Below are 22,504 nucleotides of genomic sequence, written 5' to 3' on the forward strand. Positions count from 1 at the left end.
ATCGTGCAGGTTACAGATTGCGAATTTGTAATTTTTGAGGTGTTTGCAAGAAGCAAACATAAGGTTTATCTGCAAACAGGTTGCAAATTACATGTACTATTGAGCAATTAGTGAAAAAGATTGCTTGGTGTAGTATTGTGCACGTGTTGTGAAAGATTGCAGAAGACTAGCTTGCTATGTTGTATCCTTGCTTGTGATAATGGCAGAGAACAGTGGAAATCTCATTATTGAGAAGCTCGATAAGAACAACTACCCTTCATGGAAGTTCCGTGTGACGAACTTCCTCATTGGAAAGGGTCTTTATGAGTTTGTCTCAAGTGAAGAAAAAGGAGCCAGAGCTGGCTGACTGCAGATAAACTAAAAGCATGGAAAGAGTGGAATGTGAAAGATAAAAAAGGTGATGTACTCGCTATCTACAGTCATTGATAATACTATGCTGGGACATATCAGGAATGCCAAAAATTCACATGCAACTTGGACAATTTTTTAGAGCATGTTTTCAATAAATACAAAGGCACAAAAAGATTCAACTCAAGCAAGAGTTGAATGCCTTGAAAAATGGGAAAATGTCTCTCAATGAGTATGTGTTAAAGGTGAGGAGCATTGCAGATGCTTTAGCAGCAATTGATGCGATGCGGGATGATGATGATTTGGTTTCATCCACTCTAAGTGGCCTTAACAATGAGAAGGCATGGAAATCATTTGTTACTTCAGTATATGTACGGAAGCCATTTCTAGATTTTGATGAGTTGATCTCTCTCATAATTACTAAAGAGATCAATATGCAGGGTGATTCATCTAAAAGAAATGGTGAACAGGTCCAAGCATTTTACTCAAGTTCAGGAAGGGGACGTGGTAGATCCTCTTTGAGAGGCCATGGTATGGAACATGCTAGCGATAATGAGCAAAACAGGTTCAATCAATAGTTTGGTGAAATGTAGGTTTCTAGAGGCTGAGGAAACTTTAGAGGCATGGGGAGCTCTAGAGGAAGAGGTGGATGGCAGAATAGAGGTTCTAGAAATTCTGCTATTGTTTGCCATTATTGTGGCGGCCATATTGCAGCCCATTGCTATGCAAAGAAGGATGATATTCGAAGTGGTAAATTGCAGCCAAGAAACTATGCATCGTATTCATGACAGAATGAAGATAAAAATGAGCATCTGTTTGTTATGCAGCATATGATGAATGCAATTACAGGAAAGGGGACACATGATTATGTATGGTATGTCGATTCAGGCGCATCTAATCATATGACCAGTCATGTTGAATGGTTTGGAGAGATGCAAGACTTACAAAATCCAGGTTGTTTTGTGCAGACGGGTGATGATTCATGCCACCAAATTTCACACATTGGAAAGGTTCCCTTGTCCTTGTATGATGGCCAGACAAAGTGTCTGACAGATGTATTACATGTGCCATCAATTAAAAGAATCTAGTATTTGTTGGCCAAATGGTAGAGCAGGGGTTGCAGGTCCGATTCAATGCAAAAGGTTGTTTTGTAGAAGACTTTAATGATAAGTGCATGTTGGTTGCAAAAGGAAGTAGAGTTGGCCGAATGTTCACTTTAGATGCTGGAATTCTTGCAATGGATACTGTTATGTATGCTAAAGGAAAATGAGGGATTATCAAGTTTTACAACCTATAAGATCAATTAGTTGCAGATATTGAAATATGGCATAAATGTATTGGACATGCAAATGTGCAAAGGCTGAAATTAATGCAGTCCAGAGGATTGGTTACAGGGTTGCCTTCTTTTAGAGTTGCAAAATTGCATAAAGTCTGTGAAGCATGCCAGTTTGGTAAGCAGGCAAGACAACCCTTCTCCCATGATAGAGAAGTGAGTAGAAAAATACTTGATGTAGTGCATACAGATGTTTGGGGGCCTACACAGAATGTATATGTTGGTGGCAGCAAATACTTTGTCACATTTATTGATGACTGTTTAAGGAAGTTATGGGTATACTTCATGAAGGAAAAAAGCGATATGTTTGAGCACTTCAAATCTTTTAAAAAGGCAGCTGTTGAAACAAAAACAGGCTTAAAAATAAAGTGTTTGAGATCAGATAGAGGGGGAGAGTACCTCTCTAATGAGTTCAGTGTGGCTTCTTGAGGACTCATGGGATAAAGAGGCAATTTACTTGCATGTATACCCCACAGTAAAATGGTATTGCAAAAAGAAAAAATAGGCATATTGCAGAAGTTACACAGGCATTAATGGCTGAAAAGAATATGCCCAAACATTTTTTGTCTGAGGCTGTCCATACTTCTGTTTACATTATGAACAGAACTCCCACAGCTGCAGTTCATGGGATGACTCCTCAAGAATGCATTATTGAAGAAGCCTGATGTATCGCACTTGAAGGTATTTGGCTGTGTTGCATACATTCATGTGCCAAATGAGCTATGGAAGAAGCTTGATCCAAAGGTAGAAAAATATGTTTTTATTGGATACTCTTTAGAGAAGAAAGAGTATCGTTGTTATAACCCTATCACAGGTGAGTTCAGAGTGAGCAGGGATGTTATCTTTGATGAGATGAAAAGTTGGTATACACCTGTTGGTGATGTTTTGATGATGATAATGATTAGGACAGGTATGTGCAGAAAGAAAAACAAGAAGCACGGAGTCTTAGTGGACCAGAAACATCATCTCGTACTACACCTACAGTGAGCCCTTGGTCTGGGAGACTAAGGAGTAGTCCCATATCTTCAAGTGGATCTATAAGTGTTGCAGGAAAGGACAGAGGAAAGAAGAAAGTTCTAGATGGTAATGATGCATCTACCAGTCATTTGGGATTGGATGGAGATTCTAGTGGTTCGGAGAGTTTGGATGATGAGCTTGGCATTCCTTCAATCAGGACGCCAGGTGTACAGAGAGCTCATAGTAATGTAAAGACTCCATTGAGTGATCCGATGGTACGCAGATCTAGCAGGGTCAGATACCCTGTTAAAAAAATTGGTTTTGAAGGTTATGTAGCTCACCATTATCCTTATATGGTGAAACTAGTTGAGGATGTTGATCCCACTTGTTTTGAGGATGTTATTGGTCATGCTCATTGGGATGCAGCAATGGATGAGGAGATGGCTGCATTAGAAGCCAATAAGACTTGGGATTTGGTATCGTTACCTAAGGGTAAGAAAACTATTGGCTATAAGTGGGTTTACAAAGTCAAGCATAATGCAGACGGTTTAGTTAGCAAGTATAAGGCTAGGCTAGTTACAAAAGGCTATGCTCAAACATATGGCATAGATTATGATGAGACATTCAGTCCAGTTGCTAGGATGGAAACTGTTAGGTGTGTGATTGCCTTGGCAGCAGCCAAAGGTTGGAGTTTGTAGCAAATGGATGTTAAGAATGCCTTCATGCATGGTGAATTGCAAGAAGAAGTGTATATGGAGAAGCCAGCAGGTTATGAGGATTTAGAGCATCCCACATATGTGTGCAGGTTAAAGAAGGCGCTCTATGGGCTGAAGCAAGCACCTAGAGCATGGTTTAACAAGATTCAAGAGTATCTTGTCAATATTGGATGTTGTATTTCTGATGTTGATCACTCACTTTATGTGAGAAAGGGAGATGTAGGTTTGGTCATCATAGTCATGTATGTGGATGACTTGATTATTACAAGTGACAGTGACAATGGTATTGCTAAAGTTAAGGACTTCTTGAAGAAGAAGTTTGAGATGAAAGATTTGGGTGAGCTGAGATACTTTCTTGGTATTGAGGTGATCAGATGTGATGATGGTATATGGCTATCGCAAAGGTAGTATGGCTTGGATATGTTATCCAAGTATGGTATGACAGCATGTAAGCCTCTTTCAGTGCCATTGGAGCAAAATGTAAAGTTGAGTGCTGATGTTGGGAATGAGATAGAAAACCCTACTATGTTCAGGAGGATAGTAGGGAGTTTGATTTACATGACTATCACAAGGCCATACTTGAGCTATGTTGTTGGCCTTGTCAGACAGTTTATGTAGATGCCTAAAAAGCCTCATTTAGATGCAGTTAGATGTATATTAAGGTATGTGAAGTCCACTTTACATTATGGATTTTTTTATGAGTTGAGCTTGAGGGGGAGTTTTGAGATGGCAAGCTCAACACGTGCATACATTGATGATGGACCGCCTAGCTAGATGGGTCCGTACGTCAACACTTAGCACGTTGGTGGTCATTATGATACTCACATGGCCACTGACTTATCACTTATTATATTTAGTTTGTTACACCTACCTATAGCTGGCAAAGACATAGCGCCAGTCGATTAGTGTAGTTGGTTATGCACTGTTTGACTTAGTAGGCCACTTTCCTTTATGTTGTATCTTATCTATACTTTGTGTATATTGTATAGTGTATGGAAGAAGAAGAAAAAACCAGCAAGAAAACGTTTTGGCCTCCATCTCTCTTCTTGTGTTCTTGAGTGAGCCTCCTCTTGTGTATACAGTGTGTGTTTGGCGCAATAGCTCAAGCAAGTCCCCCCACGATGCGATTCTTGACAGTCTCTAGCACACTTGGTGTGTTAACAAACACCTATTTCCTCTTGCAAATGGGTTCATACTCATCTTCCATATCAATATGGATATGGTATAGACATTTATAGCCAGCCATGTTTGCAATTGAGTTATAAGCAACGATCTACACTTGGAATGTTGATGTTGTTTAGAGTCCCCAAAAACAAATATTTGAAAATGGAGAGGGAAGATTTTGAGAGTCTTCAAAGGGCAATTTCTATGCAATGGTGAGGCATTGAAGGTGGTGCATGTGATATCTCCAAATTTCATCATCAATGAATGATAGACAATGAAAGTACCAGGTGAAAGTAATGACTTGGTGGCACAAAACCACATCCCTTTGGTTAATTGTGTGTAGAATAAACCAACTTTTAGTTGTTTGATGATTGTGCCTTTGGTGAAACTCAACCCATGCACCAACCACTATGTTACAATCCCATTGGCCAAAAGTTTTTTTTTGAAGAAATTGAAGGATTAATATATTTAAACTTAAGGATCAAAGTACCATGGCCCCTTATTAATAGTCATTATAACAGATTTTGGACATGGAGGGGTTAGGAGAGAGGGGTCAAGGTCAGGATTCAATATCTCTCTTTCTCTATCTCTCCTCCTTACTACCACAATAGAAATTTCCATAGCCTTCTCTCTCTCTCTCTCTCTCTCTCTCTCTCTCTCTCTCTCTCTCTCTCTCTCTCTCTCTCTCTCTCTCTCTCTCTCTCTCTCTCTCTCTCTCTCTCTCTCTCTCTCTCTCTCTCTCTCTCTTTGTGGATAATCTTGGCTATGGTGCTTTCCAAGCTATGATGCCTCCAAGCTAGTGCACCCCATGGATGTTGGTCTAAGCATCAACACTATTGCAAAGAGCCATGGGCAAAGAAGCAAAGAAAGGGATCATAGCACCATTGTGAGATAACCAAAAACAAAGTCAAGGGAGGATATTTGCTTAGCTATGGCATGGTGCTAGCGTAAGAGAACTCAAGGTCCCCCAATGTTTTGAGGAAGCAAAAGGATCTACTCTAGCTACTACTACACTGTGCAAACAACCTCCCAGCTCTACAATGGATGTGCATTAGGGGAGTATACCTCTAGCATATTTGGTTGGATAGAAATGCTTTTATCTTTTCAAGACATCACAAACCTCTATCACATCTATTTTTTATTTTACTTTGCATGGATTATACCTGTTTAGTTTTTCCCTTTAGTTCTTTTTCACAAACTTGGAGGGAGTTTCATATATCTTTTTATGCCTTTGAACTTTAGGATTTGATGGAACCCCTCCTGTCCAAGGGTCTCCAACCTATCCTATGAATAGCAAAATAATATGAAACTTTCGCTAGACTAATAACTTAGGAAATTTCCAATCCACACGGGAGTGTAAAAATTTTGGATAAATGTCTATGGATGGGCAATAACGAGGAATGCTTGTCCAAAATTAAAAGTGATTTAGAGCATATAATATCATATAACGAGAAAATGGTATATTAATTGTAACTGTATTGGATATTTCTATCATGTTATTTGCTTCATATCATGTCGTAAAGCAATACAAACATTAGTATAAGAGATATATGCTTAGTGCTTACAATTGTAATTGTGGTTTGCATCTTTTTGTTATATATTTATATCTATAATCATAATATGTGAAATGCATAAGTCCTAAGATCGAAGAAACCTATGTAACACAAAGTTGGAGTTAAAATGTCATACAAAAATTGAAATATGTGAAGCTTGCATGGAGACATAGCTACCCATGTGATTAGATTGTCGAACATCCATGCGATGATAGGGATTCAAAGCATGCATGGAGACACGGCTACCCACGCAATTAGACTATCGAATGTCCATGCCATGATTGGGCTTCCTATAGTTCTTCTCTTGCTTGATGGTCTATCCTTCTTGCTCAATGAGGATTGTTGTTCCTAGAGTTCTACTTCCTAGCAACTTTTGTGTTAACTAAAGGTGTGAAGCTTCAAACTTTTAGGGTTCTATTTTCCCCCATTGCTACGAGGTCACGAGAATGCAAACATGCACTGAGGGTGAGGCCCATAGCCAATGCCCTGATGTCAAAGAGGACAAACGATCTCTTTGGTGAGACCATAGAAAACACTTCATCTCAGTAGCAAAATAGGTTGGTAATGAGGATGAGGGGTAAACAGTTGCATCGCCACTTGTATGATCACATATAGTTAGTTATAGGATGAATTTTGGGTGCCATGTAGCAACTAATTAGATAGTTGTACATTATAGAGAAAAACAAAAGAGATGAGTACCCACTCCTCAAAAAATTTTACTTTACAACATAGGAACTACATGAGGAGTATGGCTTGAGCCTTTAGGGGAAGGTCGGTCGAGACTTGTGACCGATGCTAATATCCTCAATGAACAATGGCTCAAAGTGTTCAAGTTGTAGCATCAAAAGCATGCCAAGATATACCTAAACCATTTATAGCCTGAATTTTTTGAGGACTGTAGATTTCTCTTCCATAAGGTTTATCAAGATCCCCCCCATCATGTGGGGAGATCATGGCAAAGTTTGCTAGGTGTTATGCATTTGAGAGGTGCATTGTTGCAAAAGAAGACTCTTCCATGCATAAGATTGCATGGGCAAAGTTCGGGGTGACCATGCTAGACATGTGTAAAAGCAAGCCTAGAGAGCTGGAAAAGAAGTTGGACAATTAAAGGAGGGAAAATGGTGTATTTTCGGATGGCTTGCATGGGTTGAACAAAAAGACCAATTGCACGCAAGGTACAACTAACATGTGCAGTAAAGAGGATTATGTTTTCAACTCAAGACCTTTTGAAGCAGATTACATTTAATTTGCAAGACATTGCTGAGAGGATTCTAAGAAGCTACACACAGAAGTTGAGTAGGTTACATAAGTTGAGGGCATCTCTCCAACGAAAGAATGAGAGCTTATTCAGGGTTGAGGGCTCCAATGCCATGGCTAAGAGAATTAAGGACGACATTATCATGTTTGAGCAACATTTGAAGAAGCTACATCGGTAAGGTCCGCCTAGTGCTAAAGAGCTAAATGAAGTGGAGACCAATCTGAATGCATCAAAGCACGTGCTTCATTGACTTGGAATCATTGAGAATTTGTAGCTTCTTGCCCAAGAGGTGGAAGCTTAACATGTACTTTTGGCTTACCTTTTGGTATCATCCTTTTCTTTTGGTAGCTACTATACTCTGTTGGCCTAGTGTTGTATGTATCTTGGTACCCATTGAAAAATTTGAATCATTTTAGAACATTTTAGTATTGTTGGTATATTTTTACTAAAATAAATTTGCACATTATGAAAATTTTTGGTATATCAAGCTTGGTGTTGACTCTCATGTGCACTGAACACCGTATGGGTCACCACCAAGCAAGGGAGGCCCCTCACCATGACAAAGAGCACCCACATCCCTTGTTTCTGGTGACTCTTATGTGCATCAAATGCCCTACACGGGTCCCCACCAAGAGAGGGAGGTCCCTCACTGAGACAGAGGGCCCTTGCACGCATCACCTAGTGGTGACTCTCATGTACGCCAATAATTATACGGGTCACCACCAAAGCAAGGGAGGCTCCTCACTACAATGGAGGGCCCTCCATCATTGGTAGTAGTGACCCTCATGTGGACTTTTCAAAGGACCCCCCATGGCTTGGCAGAGGACCCTCCATCGCTTGATACTTTTTTTATATTTTTGGTAATGTTTAGTGCTTTTTATTTTTGAATATCAATTTGGTACTCCCCATCGCTTGGCAAAGAGCCCCCCATCACTTGAGGGAGGACCCCCATCGCTTGGTACTTTTTTGGTATTTTTGGTAGTATTTGATACTTTTGAATATCAAATATTTTTTGGTACTCCCCATCACTTGGTGGAGAATCCCCCATCCCTTGGTAGAGGGATCCCCTATCACTTGGTGGTGACCCTCATGTGAACTTTTTTGGAGGGCCCCCCATCACTTGGCAAAGGACCCCCCATGGCTTGGTACTTTCTAGTAATTTTGGTATTGTTTGGTCCTTTTTATTTTGAATATCAAATATTGATTGGTACTCTATGGTACTTTTTGGTACTTTTGTACACTTTTATTGTATATATTATAGTGCATTATGTATCCAACTATTTGTGCATTTTGATACCTTCTTAAACATTTTGGTATATTTTTTGTGTATTTTGGTACATTCTGATTTACCATTTGATACTTTTTGATAATATTGGTAATGTTTGGTAGTCTTTAATGATGATATTTTCATGTTTGTCCCGCACATGGAATGTGATATTTTCATGGCTAAGAGTCAAGAGACTCAAGCCCAAAGCAATTTTCTTAAAATGCTAATTGCAAAATTGGAGAAAGGTAAAAGGTTCACATTATTTCCCAAACCCCAACTTGTGGATAAAGGCAACACAATCCATGTTTTTGGGACTCGGGTTGCTTGTGGAGAGTCTTTAGATTCTCCCTATATGGTGGGTTTTCTAATGCTAGCTTGGAGGTACCAGTATCAACCCTTGTGTTTAGCTACTACTCTCATGACAAATGACACTTGTGTGAAAGTTGAATGCAATCATCGAATCCCGAAAGTGGCCAAGAGTTGGGCTCACAATGGATATATTTAGGAGAGTAAGTAACTATATGCTTCTTTTTCATACTATTTATCTTATTCTTCCTTTCCTTATTTGTTATGGCCCATCTTGTTGAACTTTGTAGATTGTGGGGCTAATATGGTGTATGTAGACAACCATGCTACAAACAAGGACTCGAAGGGTCTTAGTAAAAAAATACTTGATGTAGTGTATACAGATGTTTGGGGGCCTACACAGAATGTATCTCTTGGTAGCAACAAATACTTTGTCACGTTTATTGATGACTATTCAAGGAAGTTATGGGTATACTTTATGAAGAAAAAAAGTGATGTGCTTGAGCATTTCAAATCTTTTAAGGTAGCTGTTGAAACAGAAACAGGCTTAAAAGTAAAGTGCTTGAGATCAGATGGAGGGGGGAAGTACCTCTCTAATGAGTTCAATGGCTTCTTGAGGACTCATGGGATAAAGAGGCAATTTACTTGCAGGTATACCCCACAGCAAAATGGTGTTGCAAAAAGAAAAAACAAGCATATTGCAAAAGTTGCATGGGCATTAATGGCTGAAAATAATATGCCCAAACATTTTTTGTCTGAGGCTGTCCATACTGCTATTTACATTATGAACAGAACTCCCACAGCCGCAGTTCATGGGATGACTCCTGAAGAATGCTTTACTGGTAAGAAGCTTGATGTATCGCACTTGAAGATATTTGGTTGTGTTGCATACGTTCATGTGCCAGATGAGCTACGGAAGAAGCTTGATCCAAAGGCAGAAAAATATGTTTTTATTGGATACTCTTTAGAGCAGAAAGGGTATTGCTGTTATAACCCTATCACATGTGAGTTTAAAGTGAGCAGGGATGTTAGCTTTGATGAGATGGAAAGTTGGTATACACCTACTGGTGATGTTTTGATGATGATAATGATTAGGACAGCTATGTGCAGAAAGAAAAACAAGAAGCACAGAGTCTTAGTGGACCAGAAACATCATCTAGTACTACACCTACAGTGAGCCCTTGGTCTGGGAGACTAAGGAGTAGTCCCATATCTTCACGTGGATCTATAAGTGTTGTAGGAAAAGACAGAGGAAAGAAGAAAGTTCTAGATGGTAATGATGCATCTACCAGTCATTTGGGATTGGATGGAGATTCTAGTGGTTCGGAGAGTTTGGATGATGAGCTTGGCATTCCTTCAATCAGGACGCCAGGTGTATAAAGAGCTCATAGTACTGTAAAGTCTCCATTGAGTGATCCGATGGTACGCAGATCTAGCAGGGTCAGATACCCTGTTAAAAAAATTGGTTTTGAAGGTTATGTAGCTCACCATTATGCTTATATGGTGAAACTAGTTGAGGATGTTGAGCCCACTTGTTTTGAGGATGCTATTGGTCATGCTCATTGGGATGCAGCAATGGATGAGGAGATGGCTGCATTAGAAGCCAATAAGACTTGGGATTTGGTATCGTTACCTAAGGGTAAGAAAACTATTGGCTGTAAGTGGGTTTACAAAGTCAAGCATAATGCAGACGGTTTAGTTAGCAAGTATAAGGCTAGGCTAGTTACAAAAGGCTATGCTCAAACATATGGCATAGATTATGATGAGACATTCAGTCCAGTTGCTAGGATGGAAACTGTTAGGTGTGTGATTGCCTTGGCAGCAGCCAAAGGTTGGAGTTTGTAGCAAATGGATGTTAAGAATGCCTTCATGCATGGTGAATTACAAGAAGAAGTGTATATGGAGAAGCCAGCAGGTTATGAGGATTTAGAGCATCCCACGTATGTGTGCAGGTTAAAGAAGGCGCTCTATGGGCTAAAGCAAGCACCTAGAGCATGGTCTGACAAGATTGGAGAGTATCTTGTCAATATTGGATTTTATATTTCTAATGTTGATCACTCACTTTATCTGAGAAAGAGAGATGCAGGTTTGGTCATCATAGTCATCTATGTGGATGACTTGATTATTACAAGTGACAGTGACAATGGGATTGCTAAAGTTAAGGACTTATTGAAGAAGAAGTTTGAGATGAAAGATTTGGGTGAGTTGAGATACTTTCTTGGTATTGAGGTGATCAGATGTGATGATGGTATATGGTTGTCCCAAAGGTAGTATGGCTTGGATATGTTATCCAAGTATGGTATGACAGCATGTAAGCCTCTTTCAGTACCATTGGAGCAAAATGTCAAGTTGAGTGCTGATGTTGGGGATGAGATAGAAGACCCTACTATGTTCAGGAGAATAGTAGGGAGTTTGATTTACATGACTATCACAAGGCCAGACTTGAGCTATGTTGTTGGCCTTGTCAGTCAGTTTATGTAGATGCCTAGAAAGCCTCATTTGGATGCAGTTAGACGTATATTGAGGTATATGAAGTCCACTTTACATTATGGATTTTTTTATGAGACAGGTAAGGATGTACAGGTCTTTGGATATACAGATGCAGATTGGGCTAGTAGCATGTCAGATAGAAGATCTATAAGTGGATTCATGTTTTTCCTTGGTAGTGCAGCAGTTACATGGAGCAGCAAAAAGCAATCTACAGTTGCTTTGTCGAGTATAAAGGTGCTGCTATGGCAGCATGTGAGGTGGTATGGTTGCAAAATTTATTAGGTGAATTGGATATGCAGGGAGATGATCTAGTTGTCATTCATTGTGACAACATAAGCAGCATACAGCTAGCTAGGAATCCAATGTTCCATGCTAGGACAAAACACATTGAGATGCACTACCACTTTGTGAGAGAGAAGGTACTTGCAGGAGAGATTGACTTGGTATATGTCAGCACATAGGATTAGATAGCTGGCATTTTCACAAAGGCATTGGGTGCAGAGAAGCTTCAAAAGTTCCGAAGCTTACTTGGAGTTGCAGAGATAGAGTTGAGCTTGAGGGGGAGTTTTGAGATGGCAAGCTCAACACGTGCATACATTGATGATGGACCACCTAGCTAGATGGGTCCGTACGTCAACACTTAGCACGTTGGTGGTCATTATGATACTCACATGGCCACTGACTTATCACTTGTTATATTTAGTTTGTTACATCTACCTATAGCTGGCAAAGACATAGCACCAGTCGATTAGTGTAGTTGGTTATGCACTGTTTGACTTAGTAGGCCACTTTCCTTTATGTTGTATCTTATCTATGCTTTGTGTATATTGTATAGTGTGTGGAAGAAGAAGAAAAAACCAGCAAGAAAACGTTTTGGCCTCCATCTCTCTTCTTGTGTTCTTGAGTGAGCCTCCTCTTGTGTATACAGTGTGTGTTTGACGCCACAGCTCAAGCAAGTCCCCCCACCACGCGATTCTTGACATCTTGGGGAATTATGTTGAGTATATGACCACCGTGTGTGGAGGGCTCTGAATAGATCACCATTAAGCTAGGGAGACATCTCCCAAGGGTGTTATGGCCCGTTATCACTTGGTGGTATCTTGCATGTGGTGTGAACCCCACATGGGTCACCACCAAGCAAGAGAGTATCATCCCAGTGATGGAGTTCCCTCCTATCACTTAGTCATGACCCTCGTAGGTGGCGAGGGTGAGAACCACACAGTGCCAAGTGTGGCTATAACAATGTTTCATTGTGGTATTAGACAATAGCCCTTTGTTATAGAATCTGTCATAACTTTGGTACTATATTCTGAAATTGAATGTCTATTCCAAGATCAAGAAGAGTGCACAAGGCAAATAGGGAACAACGGAAGGAGATAAAAAATCCATGTGCATTACATCAATGATAGTGTTGCTACACTAGCTACAGTTTTCAAGCACAAGACTTGCTACAATGACCATGAGGGTGCTTCTTCCTTACCTCAAAAAAGAGCTTCGATAAGGTGCAATCATTTGAAGTTTTTTCCGCCACACCAGTCATCTCTGATTAGCATTTGCCTTAGCAAATCCTTTTGTATCACCATGTAGGCTATCAATTGCACCCTTGGTTGTCCTTATGTCTATACTTACTCCCTTAGTAGTCTCTTCACCTACCTCTAAACCCGTAGTAGCCTCATCCACCAACTTTTTGTGAGTGTCACGAACCATGCCCTCCTTGGTATCTCTTGCCTTCTTGTCAACCTCCTACTACCCTCCTTCGACCCATCAGTTGTAGCCCCCTCCCCACTTTTGGTATCAGTAGCATCCAAATCCCCCTCGACCCTAACAACATGTGACACCGCCTCAAATCAAAGATTATTTCTTAGCCCTAGTATGCTCTACATCTAGTACATCATCCTCGATGTTCTTAGGTTCAACAGCACCCGAGTTCAAGTCCTGTTGGCACTGGCCTATCATATTTCACATTATCTACAGTCTTCCCACTGTTGATGACCTCAATTACATGTTCCTCGTCTACAAAGTAACCACACGCAATCCCAAACGGATGAACATACCAAATCAACATTGTAATCCGCATGTAAAATAACCATGATGGATAACCATGCCAACTTACCCCTCACATTGTAGTGCCCGCCAAAACAACCCGCTGATATGCGGAACTATGCTGTGAAGCAAAGGGGATGTCATTGTTGATGTTAGCACTTGAGCATGAAGTTGCCCACAACATGCACCACTTTTAGTGACTCCTTGCATGCAACACAAATGCCAAACACATGGATTTTTTCTACAATAATATGTGGCCAATGGAGGAGGGTAAATCTCTTCCCCTTCTTCACGTCAATGATCATATAGTTGAAAAACTCCATGTGGACATGCCCTTCCTTGTAAGAGGCCTCTAGCTTGTCATATTATGACTGTCAAGTGAAAGAAATAAACAGGATTCAATTTACAAATTCAAAACATCACAGCAACACTAAATGTCTACCAAAAGATAACAAAAATAGCTACAAGCAACACCAAAGGAAAGATTTGTACCAAAAATAGCACAAGTACCATTAAATACCAAAGGTACCAAAGAGTATAAGAAAATTGTTAGTACCAAAGGAACCAAAATGTACCAAATATACCAACTTCAACATCCCGATTCATATTCCATACAACTTTAAGTACACCGAGTACAAGAACCACCAAAATATACCTAAAAAAGAGATAGAGCCAATACCAATTAGCTTTTTGGTAATAAAAACAACAAAAGAGTACCTAGAATTTGGTACTAAAATAGTTTCAAAAGTAACAAATGTATTTGAAAATACAAAACACTACAAAAAGATTAAGAGGGAGTACCAAAAAGCACCAATTGCACCAAAGGTTCAAAAACCACCAAAAAGCACCAATTGAATCAAAGGTTCAAAAAAAATGTACCAAGTTTTACTAAATGCTTCAAGTATCAAAGAGCTTAAAATATACCAAAGAGTACAATAACTATTGAGAAACATGGACCTAGAACTAGATCGGCTATGGTGGACGCAAGTCAAACACACGATACATTATCAGAATAAGGAATTGTAACTCAACTGAAATAGGTTCCAAGATAGATTAGCTTGGACTCATAAACACAATCTTGAGTGACTCAATTGATAGTACCCTTTCATTGAAATGAGTGTCAGTTCCATGCCTTTATAGCTTTTTGAATAGTACCACTTTTCTTCTTTGTGCTTATGGGATTTTGGACATCTCTTCTTCCTAGAGCTTACATCTTTGTCATATCTCTCATACAAAGCCACTTATGGGCAAGTCTCTTGTAGACACACATCAGTCTCTATGGGCATACACATCAAGCATCATTTGCTATTCTCAACACTCCCCCCTCAAATGATGAGTCTCTACCCTTGCTGGCTTTTGCCTGCCCTGCATGATGACATGGCTCGAGAGACTAGCTCTTTGGCAGCCTAGTTAAGTTTAAGGCTTGAAACTTTACAACTTGGTAGGGTTTTTACATCCGCTATGGGAAGCAAGTTCCACTATGGGAGATCCACTATGGGAAATTCCTTGTTGTTAGTAGCAGAAAGTTCTTTATCTTTTCCATGCTTCTTTGGCATCCTTTGCTTTTCTCAGTCTTCTGGGTGTCTTTAATCTTCTTGGACTCCTTCTTGGTCTTCTTAGTTCTTTTTGTCTTCATACTCTTTACCTTGGTTATGCTCTGTCCCTTTTTTTGATGTGTGGTACATGCTTTTTGCTCCAGTCTTCTTGACACATTTTTTATGCTTAATGAACTTGAGATGGATACACATGAATACATTGTTTTGGCTTAGAAAATTCTCTCTAACATACATGGCTTGGTGATTCATAACATTGGTCTTTGGGATACATGCATTTTGGGATTTTATGAATAGTGCAATGGCTTGGGCATACAAGATGGATACATATTTCTTTAGATAGCATTTGGGTTTGATAGAAGGGGTGTAAATAGGTGTGAAAGGGGGTTAAGGTCTTTTGATTTTGTGAACCTTAGGATAAGATTTAAAGAACACATGACGAATTGCAGGTGTAGCTTCTCTACTATGGTTCGTGACATATCTATTGGCGTCTTTCGATCTGTTGATATCGATTGTGAGGCTTTCCTTTGAGGCTCCAGTAGGGCGGTGGCTACTCTATCGGATGGTATAGGCTTAAGCAGGGTGTTCTTTTCATATGCTTTGGTTTTGTTTTGTTGCACGCAATGAGGGGGTTGGAAATGGCACAACATCTGATGAGGAGCATGCTTTGCAGCAGAAGCCATTGTAGTCCCCCATTGCTGAGATTCGCAGGTGAAGGCTGCCTGCTCCACCAGCCTGTCTGAGGAATCTCCATCCCGCCTGGTGAATGAGAAAAAGAAATATTGGCAAAAGACCCTGAGTTTACGGATCTACTCACATCTTTAGATGCATCTCCACCAACATAAACTCCCTGTTGTCTAGCCCGCGATCAAGCTCTTGTTCGATCTGATTTAGCTTTACTCGGCTTGATTCTAGTTGTTGGACATAGGGTTTTTTTGTTCTTAGAAAACTTTTACGAGCAGCTTCCTAGTTCTTTTGAGCAAGCCTTCTAAGCACCTTGGAGTCTGTAAGCTTTGAGCGATCATTATGATCAAAAAACCTCGAAGCAACAACTATGTCTCCACGATTCTCATTTTTCAGCCTATCCTCTTTGAGAAGTGATCGATCTTATCGAACTTTTCATCTTGACTAAGGAGATGTTTGATACTTTGTTGATTAGTTTTAATCATAAATTCGGATCCCATCAGATAATGTTTCCATTGACAAAAGTGTTTTAAGTAGGAAAAGGGAGTTGACTTTGATGAGATATTATCTCTTGTGGTCAAGATGACTATCCTACACTTAGTTTGTTAGATTTTGAGCTTTATCAAATGGATGTGAAAATGGATTTCTTACATGGAAACCTACATGATGACATTTATATATAAGAGCCTAAGGACTTTGTGGAAAAGGGCAAGAAACACCTAGTGTGCAAGTTGAGAAAGAGTCTCTATGGACTTGAGTAGGCATCTAGAAAATAGTAGCACAAGCTTGATGATTTTAAGCATTTGCAAGCCTATTTCCACAATGTTATGGATCTGTATCTTTACAAAAGAAGACTCGCAATGGTAGGCTTATCATTTTGGTACTATATGTTGATGATGCATTGATTGTTGGGAGTGCTTATGCTAAGTTGGATGCTTTGAAGACTCAACTCAAGAAGATATTTGAGATGAAGAATGTGGGTCTTGCCTCTCTCACATACTTGGTATATGCATTACATGCAATCACTCTCAAGGACTTCTCTACTTGTCCCAAAAGGACTACATTTACGGAGTACTTGCACAATTCCATATGAAAGGTAGTAAGCCTATTTGTTTCCTATTATCTTCTCATCGGAAGGTCAATCAATAAGATTGTTCCTAATCACATAATGAAAAGGCTGAGATGGCCAAGATCTTATATGCATTTGCAGTGAGAAACTTGATGTATGCCATGATAGCCACTAAACCTAATATAGCATTTGTAGTGGGAGTTGTGGCTCATTATATTGTGATACCTAGCTAGAGACATTAGGGCGTTGTGAAGGTTACCATGAGATACATTAAAAGGGCACTACAAATATGTGTATTTCTTATGGTGGTCATGATACTAAAGTCGTGGGCTATATAGATTTTCTTTTATAGGACATGCAGATAGTAGGAAGTCCACCTCTTGCTATGTCTTTACTTTTGTTGGAGGTGATGTTTATTGAATGTCTAGAGTGCAAAAATTCATGGCCTTGTTGTCTACTACCAAGACTGAGTACATTGCAGCCATCACTAAGACTTGCAAGGAGGCCTTATGGTTAGGTTGTCTGATTACAACCCTTAATATGACGATGACTTTTACATTGCATTCAAACTCTATGAGTGCCATCCAATTGGCACGTAATCCGGTCTTTCATACAAAGATCAAGCACATTGAGGTTTGTTATCACTTCATTAGAGAGGTGATTGAGGATAAGAAAATAGAGCTTCAACTAATGAGTATCTTACAAATTTACTCACTAAAAGTCTCCCAATGAAATGTTATGCATCTCTTAGAAAGTTGATAGGTGTAGGGTAAGATGGTATCTATTCCTTATCCTATTGTACTTATTTATATGTACACATTGTATTTTGTCACTTTTTTCTTGCTTTCTCCACACTCATGCACATTCCCCTATAAATGGAAGGTTGTTGGAGATTAAAGGCCGCCTTTGCCTAGTTACCTACATTTACTTTCTACATAATGCCCACATACATGTACACACTACAAGTGGCAACTCTCCATCACCCTCACTCTATTCTTTATTCTTTTTATGGCAATAGAATAAGGAAAGGCAAGTCACACATTATGATCGTTAGTTTCCATATAGCATCTTGCTCTCTCTCTCTCTCTTGCTTGAACTTCCATAACTCTTGCTTCCACTTGTCCTCTAACTGTTGCTCCACCTTTCATGCGCAACATTTGAGAACCATTACTTATCTATATTCTTCAAATCCTTCTTCTTACTTCCACCACACACACACACACACACACACACACAACATTTAGAATATGCTTTCTATTACTAAATTGATTGCTTATTACACATTCTCTATTTAGTAAATTTATGTCCATAAATTAATGGCTCACTTTTCTTTAAGTGTTGATGATCATCTAGCATGGCCATGAGACCATTTAGAGACCATTGTTCCTAGTGCATCACTTAATGGGGTGATCAGAGCACAGTGATGGAGATATCTAGTATAGGCAGTACAAGTTATGAAGATGAAAGGAAGTGTTTGCCAAGTGTAAGAGTGTACACAAGAACCACGAAGTTACACATAAATGAAGATGGATTGAGTTCTAAGAAGAGAAAGTGCATTAGCATTATGTATATGTATTTATGTGTGCATCTGGGGACACCTAGGAACGTTTACTTGTGTGTAATGAGCATTGCATTCATTTAGGATCATCATCTCCCTTACAAGTCAAGGTTTAAGGTCTTTTCTCTCTTAATGAATTAAGGAGAGAAGTAATTCTTTCACTAAGAAAGACGAGAGAGGTAATTATCTCACTAAGAAAGACGAGAGATGTGATCCTCTAGAAGTGATGAGAGAAGTGATTTTATCTTTCTAAGGTCTAAGATGACACAAGCTTTTGTATGGAAGTCAATCTTAAGGTTGAGGCCCAAGGCAATCTAATGAACTCTCCTTATCTATGGCTCAAGGTGGTTGCATGGACCATAAGTTAAGAATAGAGTTTAAAAAGTTGCTTTTCTTAAAATAGACATGGTGAATCCATTTTTAAAATAGCTCATGATAGAAATCGGATCTCTAAAAATGGCCAGCATCCTTATCAGAAACGACAAGATCTATAACTTTTTTGCTTGACCTTTTTCCATTCGAGCAATGCATAGAGAGATATTCCAAAATTGGTGCTACAGAGTAGGGCTTGGAACACTCACATCTTGCATGAATATTAACCTTTCCAATCTTGGCACTCAAGTCTCTCTCCAAGAAGAGAATCTCTTGGAGCCTATAAAAGGGAGGCTTTCCTTGGGTGTGGAGGAGTGAAGGAAGCATCACTTTGCATGCATGTAAGAGGAGAGAAGGTAGTTCGAGTCTCACAAAGTGCTGCGGAAGCTCTGCTGAAATCAAGCACTAAGAAGAGAGATCTACACATATTGTGTAGGAGAGAAGAAGAGAAATAAAGAAGATCAAAGGAGCCAACTTTCAAGTTGTGCAAGTGCTCCCCGGTTGTATACTGTGCAAGGATTTGTGTAAGTTCAAGCTCACCAACCCTCAAGTTATGCAAGTGCTGTGGAAGCTCTGCTGAAATCAAGCACCAAGAAGAGAGCCCTACACATATTATGTAGGAAAGAAGGACAGACTCAAGAAGAAACAAAAGGTACCAACTTCCAAGTTTTGCAAGTGTTAGCCGACTGTATAGCGTGCAAGGAACCGTGATCTTGTTTCCAACATCTACAAGTTAAGAACTTGTTTATGTGTAATGGAGGAGCTTGCTCCTTGTCAATAATAAAACATCACAAGGGGAGAATCGGCCCATCTTCCAGTCCATAGTGTGTTATCAATCTCTCAATTTCTCTCTCTTTCTCTCTACATCTTTCTTTTTTATCATACGTTCTCTCTCTGCGCCAGCATAATATTCACCATATATCTTTTAAGTATATAAGAAGGTCAAGCGTGTATCTCGAATCTTATGATAGTGGTATCAGAGCAGGTCTCTTTGCTTTTCTCAAAGTAAAGGCGATCCTTGCAAGAAGAAGGTAAAGATGGCAATTGATGAAGTACCTACGAGTGAGCAATTACATGCTCAATTGACAGATTTTTGTAGCTTGTTGGAGATTCGTAAAGTACATCAATTGATTGATAGCTTAAGAGCAAGGGAAGAAGCTACTTATGAAGGACCAGATCCTCCAGAAGATGGTGATACTAGAGGAAACACCATTGCACCAATTGATGGTGAAGGTGCAAAGCATCCAATTGTTGAGAAGCTTCCTAGAAGGAAGAAGGACTCTCAAGTAAGAACAGTAAAAAGATCTCACCTCGAGTGAGGCAGATAAGAAGAAAGTCATCTCCCTCAGCACTAGCTACTCCCATGATTACTCAAGTTCCTCCTCATCATCATCATCTTCTAATTCCTACTCTCTTGGTTCTAAGTTTGTGCCATCCGCAAATAGACAAAGAGAGACCATAAGAGGAGAAAGCTTAAGAAGACTAAGACTTTCAAGTCTAGGGGTAAGAACATAAAGTTTGACTCTTACTTTGGTAAGAGAAATCTTGCTAAGGCATTAGCCTTTGTTAGGCAATTTGAAGTTGCTTTTTCTTATGGTAATTTCTCAGAAAAGTCCAAGTTTAGGCATGTAGGCATGCACTTGAAAGACACCGCTAGCAATTGGTGGTTGACTCTCATTTTGGAGGGAAGGAAACCTACGACTTGTGAAAAGTTCAAGAATAAGTTTTATGCTCAATTCTTGCCTCCTGATTTTGAGAATGATGTCAAGAAGGAGTGGGATTAGCTAGGCCACCAAAAAGAGCTGAGAAGGTCACTAGTTATGTGGACAATTTTTTGTCTACTCTTCTCAAGGTTACTCCTTTCATGGAGATCAGCGATGAAGAGAAGAAAATGAACTTTGAAGCTAGTCTACTCCCTCATTTACACAGAACCATGAAGGTGTATCCACATGAAACCTTATCTCCCATGATGGTGGAGTCTGCCATCATAGTTGAAAGTTTGCATACACCTGGTACATCTTGAAAGTTGGAGATGAGTTTTTATAGAGCTAGACAAGAGCATCTCTATGATAAACTAAGAGACAGGACTAATCGAAGAGAAGACCTACCTCTACCCATGAGCAATATTCAAAGTTAGAGGGTAACAAGAAGAAGCGCAAGTATCTCTCACCCTCTGAGATACAAAAGTACAAAGAGGAAGGAAGGTGCTTTCTTTGTAGTGAGTTAGGGCATATGAAGCCCGATTTTCCTCACAAAAGGACGGAAGAAAATGTGATTAAAGATCCTCCTCCACCATCCTCAAATTCTATTTCTAATATGCAAGCTAAGACTCATTCAAATGAGGAGAAGAGACAACTCTTAAAGGGTTGGGGGACACTCAACAATCAATGAGTTTTGATACTCTTTGATCCAAGGTCCACATATAATTTTGTGTCAGCAGATAATGTTGATAGGCTACAAATTTTACTTGATCGATTGGGAACACCAATTGGATCAGGTTCGATTTAAAGGACTTACAACCAATTCTACTCCTATCTAGCCTGAGAAGTTGAATCTTAGAATTGGGAATTACCGTGACCAAGAATCTTTTCTACTTGCACCCATTGGTAACTGCGATGTTATCTTAGGTATGCCTTGGCATTACAAGATTAGACCTTTTTCCGATTTTGTTAAGAAGACCTTTGCATTTCAATTCAAGGGTCAGAACATAGTATGCATTGTTGATGTTGGAGATTGGTATGTACCAATGGTTAGTCATGTTAGCATTTCTAAAGAAATTAAGAAAGTTATTTCTATGTACATGATTTTTATGAGAGATTCAAAAGAAGCTAATGATTCAAGGGCACTTGATGCCTCTAATGAACATACAATACCAACTAATGCTTCTAACTCTCAGACTTTAAAATAACCCCTCTCTTTAATTGATCAAGCCAGACATGATTTTGTTAAACAATATCAAGATTCTTTTGGTGATTCACTCCCAAGAGAGTTACCTTCTAAGCTCCCGGAAGATCACACAATTGATCTTATCCCAGGCAGTTCACCACCTAACCAACCGCCTTACCGTACAAGTTAGCAAGAGGAGATCCTAAAACAAGTAAACAAACTATTGGAAAAAGGGTTAGTTCAACCTAGCTCTTCTCCATATTGCTCTCCAATCTTACTTGTTCAAAAGAAAGATGGTTCTTTCCGTATATGCATAGACTACAGATCTTTGAACAAGATCACAATCAAGAATCATTTTCATATCCCAAGGATAGATAATATCTTGGATAAGTTGCAAGGGGCTAGTATCTTTAGTCACATTGATCTCAAGAGTGGCTATTACCAGATACGGATAGCACTTGAAGATGTTCATAAGACAGCTTTCTGTACAATTTTTGGACTATACGAGTTCTTAGTCATGCCATTTAGTTTTACTAATACACCCACCACATTCAATCAAATGATGGAGAGAATTTTCAAACCTCACTCAGAGTTCATAGGTGTCTTCTTTGATGAAATTCTAATATTTTCACGGTCTGAAGAAGAGCATGGAAAACATCTATCTATTGTTTTTCAAGAGCTTCACAAGCATAGACTACAGGTCAATGCTAAGAAGAGTGGAATTTTCCTTTCGAAAATTCATTACTTGGGCCATATTGTTTCTCAAAATCTGGTGAGAATGGATCCTGAGAATATTCGAGCCATTGTTGAATGGCCTACACCTACTTTTGTGTACATGAAGTTAGAAGTTTCTTGGGCCTATGTTCATACTACAGGTTGTTCATATGAGGTTTTGTATATGTTTCATCTCCTCTACATAACCTTACTAAGAAGTGAATGCCTTTTTG

General features: G+C 39.4%; 1 pseudogene; it reads left to right on the forward strand.

Annotated features, from left to right (window-relative positions):
• The first annotated feature begins 6,641 nt into the window (after nt 1-6,641).
• Nucleotides 6,642-7,317, forward strand: LOC148025028 (uncharacterized; annotated as a pseudogene).
• Nucleotides 7,318-22,504: the final 15,187 nt, after the last annotated feature.

Source organism: Lygodium microphyllum, chromosome 15 (genome assembly GCF_053477565.2).
Source record: "Lygodium microphyllum isolate KBCC chromosome 15, Lygodium_microphyllum_v1.1.10, whole genome shotgun sequence".
NCBI classification, from domain to species: Eukaryota; Viridiplantae; Streptophyta; class Polypodiopsida; order Schizaeales; family Lygodiaceae; genus Lygodium; species Lygodium microphyllum.